At 36.7% G+C, this 10,402-nt stretch overlaps 1 pseudogene; it reads right to left on the bottom strand.

Annotated features, from left to right (window-relative positions):
* Window positions 1-3,973: 3,973 nt before the first annotated feature.
* Window positions 3,974-4,677, bottom strand: LOC111180148 (nuclear transport factor 2 pseudogene; annotated as a pseudogene).
* Window positions 4,678-10,402: the final 5,725 nt, after the last annotated feature.

Genomic DNA, 10,402 nt, shown 5'->3' with positions numbered 1-10,402 from the left:
AATGGGATCCCTTTCAAACTGGCCTGTATTCTTTCAGTATACCTCCAGCATTCCTTCAGCGCTTCCTTACTTTATGGTGCAGCAAGATGTTTAGGCTTTTCTTAAAAATATCCCTGCTTTCTTTTAGTGGAGAATGGTCCCGAGAAACCAAGATTTGGGTGCTAGGTATGTTCAGTGCTACTGATGGATCACTGCTTCTAAATCCCTTCATCAGAGAGCTAGGAAATATATGTGTGTAGGTGTACACGTGCACACACCCTCACACATATATAGACATATCAGATACATAGACATCCATATCTATATAAACACACATGTATATGTGTGCACACATAATACATATTATAGATTTGTATTTATTTCTCTCTTTGTGTGTGTATATATTTATAGTTTTATACTAATATCTCTAGTTCCAGTCCAGCACTGCAGAGTGCATTCTAGTCATCCCTTTTTCCATATTTGTAACTCCTTCTCCAACAATGAGAAACCTAGCTTTCATTATCCTCGATACAGTTACACTTTTGTTCAAACTAGAGTATATGGAATACAGTTTTTAAATTCCTAACTCATACCACTGTGAAAAAAAAAGCAAACCTACAAACTGGAATTCAATATCTATTTACCATGTTTTAGGTTAAATGTACATAGAATGAAATGCACACCTCTCAAATGTACAATTCAATAAGTTTTGATGAATGTACCAATACCCCTTGTTCTTTCTGAAGTAAATCTGTCATTCATATCATTGTTCCCCTGTGTGTAGAGCATCCTTTTTTTTCCTGGCTGCTTGCAGTTTGACTATGATAAGTTTGAGTGTGGTTTTCTTTGTATTCATAATGCTTGTGCTTTGCTGATCTTCTTCAAACTGTAAGTTTATGTTTCAGCAAATTTGAGAGCTTTTCTGCCACTATTTCCTCAAGTATTTTTCTGTCCCATTCTCTCTTTTCTCTTTTTCTGTGACTAATTACTCGTATGTTAGACTGCTTGGTATTGTTCTTCATGTCATTGAGGATCTATCCTTTTTCTCTCCTTTTCAGATTAGATGGTTTCTACTGATCTGTCTTCAGGTTCACTGATCCTATGTCTTCCAGATCCAATATTCTGCTGATCTCATATACTGATTTTATTTACTATTACTGAGGTAAAATTGACATATAACATAATATTAGTTTCAGGTGTACAACATGATCATTCAGTATCTGTATACACTGTGAAGGGATCCCCACAATAAGTCTGTCTAGTTACCATCAGTCACCATACAAAGATACAATTTTATTTTATTTTTTTTGCTTGTGAGGAGAACTTTCAGGGTTTACTCTCTTGGCAACTTTTAAATAAGCAATACAATAGTATTGACTATAATTTCCATGCTTACATACATCCCCATGACTTATTTATTTTATAACTAGAAGGTTGTACCTCTTGACCTATGTATTTCTCCTACCCCCTATCCCCTTCCCTTCTGGCAACCACCAATCTGTTCTCTGTATCTATGAGTTTTGTTTTGTTTGTTCATTTTTTTTTTTTTTAGATTGTATGTATAAGTGAAATCACATGGTATTTGTCTTCCTCTGTTTGATTTATTTCACTTAGTGTAATACCCTCAAGGTCCATCCATATTTTCACAGATGGCAAGATTTCCTTTTTAATGGCTAATATTCTATGTTTTATATATGCCGCATCTTCATTATCTGTTCATCTACTGAGAGGTGCTTGGGTTGCTTCCATATGTTGGCTATTGTAAATAATGCTGTGATGAACACAGGTGTGCATATATCTTTTTAAATTAATGTTTGTGTTTTTTTCAGATAAATACCCAGGTGTGGAATTGCTAGACCATATGGTAGTTCTATTTTTTAATTTTTTGAGGAACCTCCATACTGCTTTTCGTAGTGCCTACACCACTTTACATTCCCACCAACAGTGCACAAGTGTTCTTGCCAACACCTGTTATTTCTTGCCAACACTTGTTATTTCTTGTCTTTTTTGAGAATTGCCATTCTAACAAGTGTGAGGTGATATCTCATTGTGATTTTGATTTGCATTTCCCTGATAATTAGTGATGTTGAGCATCTTTTCATGTGCCTGTTGGCCATCTGTATGTTTTCTTTGGAAAAATGTCTATTCAGATGCTCTGTCCATTTTTTAATTGGATTATTTGTTTTTGCTATTGAGTTGTATGAATTCTTTGTGTATTTTGGACATTAATCCCTTATCATAAATATGATTTGAAAATATTTTCTCCCATTCAGTAAGTTGCCTTTACATTTTGTTGATGGTTTCTTTTGCTATGCAGAAACTTCTAGTTTGTGGTAGTCCCATATGTTTATTTTTGTTTTTGTTGCCTTTGCTTTTGGTATCAAATTCAAAAAATCATTGCCAAGACCTATGTCAAGGAGCTAACTGCCTGTGTTTTCTTCCAGGAGTGTTATGGTTTCAGGTCTTATATTCATGTATTTAATCCATTTTGAGTTAATTTTTATGTATGGTGTAAGATAGTGGTCTAGTTTCATTTCTCTTGCATGTCCTCATCCACTAATTTTTAAAATTTCACATATTGTACTACTGGGTCTCCATTTTTTGTGGTTTTTATTTCTCTGATGAAATTCTCTATTTTTTTGCTCTATATTTTCCTCTGAATCCTTGAACATATTTATAACAAAATAGCTCCTTTATATTCTGACCTCCCTGTATATTTCAGTTGGTTCCTGATGGCTGATATCTCATTTCAGCATGAATCATAATTTTCTCTGTTTTGCTTATCTAGGAACTTTTGTTTTTAAACAGAAAATTGTGTATGAAACATTCTAGAGACTAAATTGTTATCTTCCCCTGGAGAATGTTTGTAATTGTTTTATCTGGAATTAATCTGCTTGGACTCAAACTCTAAAAGCTAGCTCCTTACAGATGGCGGCAGCTAAAAGCTGTAACAATCTGTCACTTTCTGTAAGACACTAAGGGGTCTCAGCTCTTCATAGATCAGGGGTCAACCAAGGCTTTGGGCAGATTTTAAATGCAGAATTTTGGACTTCCTCATACTGTGGCTCTCTCTTTTCCAGGTTTCCTTTAATAGATTCTAGGTACTATGACAGTCCTAAAACCAGGCCAGTAAGACCCATGCTTTCTGCCTAAGGTCCAGACATCCCACACTGTGCAGAATGAGGACTTCCCTCACATGAAAAGTTGAATAAATGCAAAGTTACCAAGTTAATTTTTCTGTTTTAAAGGTAACTCTCTTCCAGTTTCTTGCTGTTTCTGGACTTGTTTTCTCTCATTTTTTCCAGTGTTTATGATTTTATCTGCAGGAGTTTTCATCCAATATCAGCTACTCTGCCATCACCAGAAGTAAAATTCCATTAACTTTTTCTTTTTTTTTTTTTGCGGTACACGGGCCTCTCACTGTCATGGCCTCTCCCATTGCGGAGCACAGGCTCCGGATGCGCAGGCTCAGCGGCCATGGCTCGTGGGCCCAGCCGCTCTGCGGCATGTGGGATCTTCCCAGACCGGGGCACGAACCCGTGTGCCCTGCATCAGCAGGCGGACTCTCAACCACTGAGCCACCAGGGAAGCCCTCCATTAACTTTTAATGATGTACCATTTGTTGTTATTTTTATTTCTTTGTTGTTAAGAAAATTTTCGTGGTTTTATTGTATCATGAGGCAACGAAACACCTGAACAAATCAGTATCTGGGCCGTGAGGCAGCTGCTTTTTCCTTCACTTCTTTGGGTTACTAGAGCAACTTGTCAGTAGATTAAAAAAAAAAAAAAAGACAACCTTTTGCATTACTTAAGTCTTTCCAAGGCGTGGGCTGGTACAACACAAACTTCTCCTGTCAGATGCAACCAGTCTAAGCGTTCAAACATCATGTGCAATGCCTCAGTAGCAGCAGCGCACCTGCCCACTCCCACCGTGGCCCTGCTCATTTGTGTATGATATTTGGAGCATCTGGAGGAGTGTGAATAGTATCAGGAAGAGGAGGGTGGAGGTCAGCCGAAGTTGTGCAGGGCAAGCCTGAACGTGTCATTGGTGCAAACCCAAGCATCACTGATGTTCTTTAATGGGAACATCTGGTGGAACCCCATGACAGGGTCTTCATCGGCCTTGAGCTGGTCCACAACCATGCTGATGATGCAGCTATCTGGCCTGGGCTGATGATCCTGTGCTGTGATGCTGTCCTGGATTTTCTGGAACGGAAGGCTAGACAATTTCTCCACGGTGGCAGGTTTCTCCTGGAATTGCTGTCCTTCCCAAGTAAGACATGTCGCTTCAATATAACTTGTCGCGTCAATATGTGTGGTTGGGTTCTGTCGTTATCAAATAACTGGTAGTAATGTTGAATGAAGCTGGATCCAGTCTGCTCCCAAACTGGCTTGTCTCCCATTCTGGGGTGCCACCCCGCCTCGTTGAGGCCCAAAGAGCTGGCACAATGGTGGCAGCAGTGGCGGCAACCCGGTGTGGTCTTCTCCCACCTTCCCTTGCCACCCCACTGCACTCTGTTGTTTTCATTTCTAAAAATAAGTCTTTCTTGTAGAAAATGTGGAAAATACAAAAAAAAAAAGAATAATAAATTGTATCACTATTATCCAGAAATAACCATTATTAACATTTTGAAATACTAAAGTTTTCCCTCTGCAATTTTTTCACACCCATGCACTCACACACACAAAATTGGTGTATATATGCTACTTTGTATTCTGATTTCTACACTTATCATATCACGAATATTTCCATTTGATTACATATATTTTGTAATGACATTTTAATTATTAAATAATATGCTCCCATGTGGCTGTACATTTATTTAACCATTATTGTTGACTACTTGGATTGATGCTAATTTTCACTCTGTTAAATAGGACTGGGAAACATACCTTATACATTAATCTTTTATAGCATGTTGTGTTATTTCATTAGGATTGATTTCCAGAAATAAGGGTGCTACGTCAAAAGTATAAATATTTAAGAATTCTTTCTCTTCCTTGATTTTTTAAAAAAATCAATTTATACCTAAATTGGTTGCACATGAGAGTTTTGACTTACAACTTCTATACATGCAGGCATTATTATAAAATATTTCCAATTTGACAAGGGAAAAGTGATAACTCACTGTAGGTTTAGCTTGCGTTACTACTGAGATTGAACATTAAGTATGTTTATTGGCCATGTGTAATTATTTTCTGAACTATCTATTTATGTATTTTACCAATTTTTCTATTTGGATGATGTTCTTATCTTATTGATTTGTAAGAGCTCTTTATGTCTTATTTACTAAGATCTACTACGTGTCAGACACTGGGTGATTGAAATTTTGTGGTGAACAAATCATATATAGTTTCTGCCTCTTGAATCTTTTACACCAAGTGTTATATGAATTTTTGCCTATATCCATTAACTTTGGTCAAAAATATTTTTTATCAGAGCAATTCTTGAATTTGGTAACAAATCAAGAAATATAGAAATACTAGTTCTACTTCCCTTCTCATTCCCAGACCCATTCTTCAGAAGCAGCCTCTTCTGGTGCTTGATGCTATGGTTCAAGAAAACATGCTTGGTTTTCTCTTTCCTTCATTTAGAAATACTAGACAATATCTAATAACCTCTAATATGACAGGTGAAGATGTAAATCATTTGTAACTTTGTCTTTTTTCCCTTCTCTTAGAGTTTCAGATTTATACCATTTTTAGTTTTCTATTATTTTTGTAACTTAAATCTGTATTTTTTGTTGTATCAAGTTTTAGAAGTATCATCTTATGCAATATGAAAATATTACCTTTTCTCCCTTTCTTCCCCATTCATGTTACATCTCAACACGAAATTAATTCTATTTTTTCTACACTCAAATGTTTAAAATTTTACCACTTTTAATTTGCGTCCTATTTTATATTATTTTTTAATTTTTTCACTCATATCTTTGTGAGCATCCTGATTCTTAATTACAACTGCATAGTATTCTTTCGAACAGTTATTTTATAATAAGTGCCCTATATATAAACATTTACATTACTTCCAATCTTTTGCTATTGTAAGGTTATAATATATGAAATTATTAGTTTTGGATAAAAATAATGGAATATTGGCATTTTCACAAATATAAATCCAATACAAGAAGTGCTGTCTTTAGAATATATTTCCAGAAATGTAATTTTGATAACATTGCCAATTTTTCTTTTAAGGCTTGTACCATTTTGTATGGAGTTTTCTGTTTCTCCCAGCTTTGATAACACTTTTTGCTCTAATTTTAGAATTTTGCCAAATTAAAAGGTGAAAAATGGCATCCAATTTTAGTTATAATTTGCATTTCTGTTACTATATATATGAATGAAGTTGAGCATCCTTTCATATTTTAAGGGCCCTTTTATTTTTTTGTTTGCTGAACCATATTCACATCTTTTGAACGCTTTTTCTTTCTTTTTTTTGAAATATATTTGACATATAACATTGTGTTAATTTAAGGTGTATCACCTGTTGATCTATACATCTATATATTGTGATAAGATTGACATTGTAGAGATAGTTAGCACTTCTATCACATCATGTAATTATTTTTAGTAGTTGGAATAAGTAAGACCTATCTGGGCCTTACTTATCTGGAATAAGTAAGACCTAGTCTCTTAGCACGTTTGAATATTATGATACGATATTGCTGTCTATATTCACTATACTTTGCATTAGATCTCTAGGACTTAATTACTACTAGTGATAAGTTTGTACCCTTAAACAACATCTCTCTTGTTCCCGTACCTCCACACCCCCTGATAATCACCATTTTACTGTTTTTGCAAGTTTGGCTTTTCAGATTCCACATATAAGTGATAGCATACAGTATTTCTGTTTCTCTGTCTGGCTTATGTCACTTAGCATAACGTCCTAAAGGTCCATCATGTTGTCATAAATTGAAAGATTTCCTTCTTTCTCATGGCTGAATAATATTCAATTGTATATGTACACCATATATATCTATTCATTCATCTGTTGATGGACACTTAGGTTGTTTTCATACCTTCGCTATTGTCAATAATGCTGCAATAAACATGGGAGTGCATATGTCTCTATACCCAGATTGCTGAATTATATGACAAATCTGTTTTTGAGTTTTTGAGGAACCTGCATACTGTTTTCTGGGCATTGCTGCTCCAGTGTTATCTTGTATCCAGTCAGCTGGTGAGACATTTGATGCCAGATTGCCTCATTTTCCTTTGAAGGCAATTGGTTTATTCTATAAAGAAGCTTTTGGGACCTTCTTTTTATTTGTACCATTTTGCCATTTCATGGACTAGGCCAGGGTTTTTTGTGTTTGTTTGATGACTCTTGTTTCTGTGTGTCTTCACTCTGAAGATGTATCCTCCTCCAGCTCTGGGAATTTCTTTTCTACTATAATTTTGACGTTCACCCCTTTCCATTTTCTTTTTTTTTTTTTTTTTTTGCGGTACGCGGGCCTCTCACTGCTGTGGCCTCTCCCACTGCGGAGCACAGGCTCCGGACGCGCAGGCTCAGCGGCCATGGCTCACGGGCCCAGCTGCTCCGCGGCATGTGGGATCTTCCCAGACCGGGGCACGAACCCGTGTCCCCTGCATTGGCAGGCGGACCCCCAACCACTGCGCCACCAGGGAAGCCCACCCCTTTCTATTTTCTTGCCCTCTCTTTCCAGAGTTCCTTCTGTCAGGACAATGTACAGCCCTGATGGGCCTTCTTTTCCTCATTTCCTCTCTCATATTTTCTGACTCTTTATCCTTTTGTGCTCTGTATTCCAGGAGGTATCCTCAACCTTATTTTCCAGTCACTCTTCAATTTTACCATAGTATGTTTAATCTCTGAGAACTTTTTTTATCTTCTCTGATCTTTGTTCAGAGCTTTATAGTTTTCTTTTATAAATACAGTACTTTCTCTGATCACTCTGAACACATTCAGCGTTCTCAAAGTCCTTTTCTATTTCCCCAACCTCCCATAAGACCACTAAAAATTTTTTTTTTCTTTCTCTTATAACCTGCTTGTTTTCTTCACATACCTGGCATTCCCTGTTTCTCCATTCACATTTAAGAAGGCTGTAGGTTCCAAATGCTGCCAGGAAGGTAAGATGCTTTTCTAGATATTTTCTCTAAGGAGCTCTGTGTAGGGCTGCTTTGGTAGGTAGAGCTACATGATCCAGGGGACAGGCCATAGACGGCATTCCCCAAGCCAAGGTCAACATCAATAGCATTTTATTCAGTGGGAGAGGGAAGAGGGAAAGGATGCTTGCCATGAGAATCTGACTTTTGCCCAACACTGATTTTACTTCCTTTAGAGAATAGCCTTTGAGCATTTTCCTGGGGGAATAATGCTGGCTGTTTGTCCTTTGCATTTGACTTTATGGGATGGGGAGTAAGATAAGAGTCCTGACTACTCTAATTGCTGTGTATGTCATTCATTAATTACTTCACTGTAAATATAACTATGTTCATGCTCAATTATCCTGTGTCATAGGGGTGCTTGTAATCTGGCTATGTATTTTAATATAATTGCTTTGAACCCTCTGAGCTCCATGGCTTATTTATGACTAGGTTCTGTTCACTTTATTATTTATGTACTTGTTTATTTACTTATTTATTTTGGTTCATTTTATATTAATCCTCCCTCAGCCTTCTAAGTAGTTAGATATCTTTTACTTTACCTCTGTTGGTTATCTCTTTTTCCTCTTAGGGGAAGTGTACTCTCTTTTTCCCCAAAAAACCTAGCATCAATTCCCTCCTTTTTATTTTTACCTTAGATTTTTTTTAAACAATTCTGGCAGACTGCCTCTACTTAGAAGTTACCTTAATGACCCAATTTCAGCAATCCTTACAATTTAAATACTTTGGGCTTCATGGAAGGCTTAATTAAGTAAAAGAAAATTATGATGAAAATATAACCCAAAGGACACCAGAAGAAATGAGGAAATGGGTTTTAGACTCATCTACAGATCATTCATCAACAAGTGATCCTTACTAGGATCCTCAAGATACAGAGACTCAAAATATCTTGAATTACAAAATAAAGAATGTCTACTAAATACTAATAGCAAGAAAGGCAAACTGCTGACTCTATTTTTGCTAAAAGTCCTGCTCTTCTTTATTTCACATACGCACAATGTGACACTTTTTGAAGCCTAACACCCTCTGACTGAGCCCCTTAGTTATTTTTCTCGTACTCTCCTTTTCTGGTTCCTTTGTCACGTGTCCTTTGGTCACTGGATGTTCCAGTGCTAATTCTCTTTATTGCCTGCCTTTATTTTAGTCCAATTCTGAAAGTTCTCTCAGCATCTGCTTCCCTCCTCCAGTAAAAGTGCCCCATTGGAACTCTTGATGGCTGTTCCATTGTATTCCTGTCTTAAGAATCTTCCTCTCCTTCATCTGGGTACTGTCTGATCACTCAGAGGTCAGCAACTCCATGACTGAGCAAGAGTGTAAAGATCCAGATTCAAGGCACAATATCTGTTAATTCTCAACAATTAGTTCTAACCATTAGCTGATGGAACAAAATGAACAACAGCATTAGGACCCTGAATAGGATCATGTACTTGGCCCATGCAAAAGGATGTAATTTGGTGTACAAAATGTCGAGCACAAAAGTGGATGTAGAACAGAAGACACTGAACAAGTTGTGCGATTTAATTAGCAATATAAATAGACAGAGGAGTGGCAGCAGTACAGCATCACTTATATGTGGCGATGAGAATTTCAGGCTACGCTGTCTGTGGCTGCCTCGCCAAGAACTATTTGTTAACATGGCTTGTACTGGTGTCGGACAACCAAAGGGCTCCTCTCAGCTGTCAATTTCTCTAATGAAGGAAGAGAAGAACACACTCTAGATTTCTGTACTGACTTTTCACGAACTACTGCAACCCTCCAGGTGCCAACCTATAAATACTTTTGAAAACAGGATTGAGAGTCTCTTTCATATTTGTTCTTTTAATCTATTCATACCAATATCATCCAAATAAATAAAGCAGAACTTCAGTAACAAAGCATGCTTTTGACTGTAACAGTCTAAAATTTAACTTTATTATGTACCTTTATATAGTTTTGTATGGAAGTTGGAGAGGGTTGCCATGACTGATCAATATCTTGTCTCTCTGAAATGTTTGATTTATACAGATACTTTCCATAACAATTACATGATTTTTTAAAATTAAACTGCCTTTCTTTGCCAAATGATAGCCACCTTTTTTAGCCCATCTTATAATTTGTCTCTAAAATGCCTGTCTTCATAATATGCCGATCGTTAGAGTAATGCATATTTGATGAAAACAGGTAACAAATAGCATTTCAAAGTCTGTTTCTAGGCACTGATTGATGTACGTATTGTTTTGTCTGCTGTGTTTAATGGCCACATCTTACTTTTTCTAGTTTTTAGCAGCACCCGCTGAGGAGTAAATGAGAGCTGACC

This window comes from Delphinapterus leucas, chromosome 14 (assembly GCF_059928025.1).
Source record: "Delphinapterus leucas isolate spDelLeu-1000000601 "Yukka" chromosome 14, BTC_Dleu_Yukka2, whole genome shotgun sequence".
Taxonomy (NCBI): Eukaryota; Metazoa; Chordata; class Mammalia; order Artiodactyla; family Monodontidae; genus Delphinapterus; species Delphinapterus leucas.
Note: the sequence above shows the minus strand (reverse complement) of the source record. Positions and strands in the feature narration are given on the sequence as shown.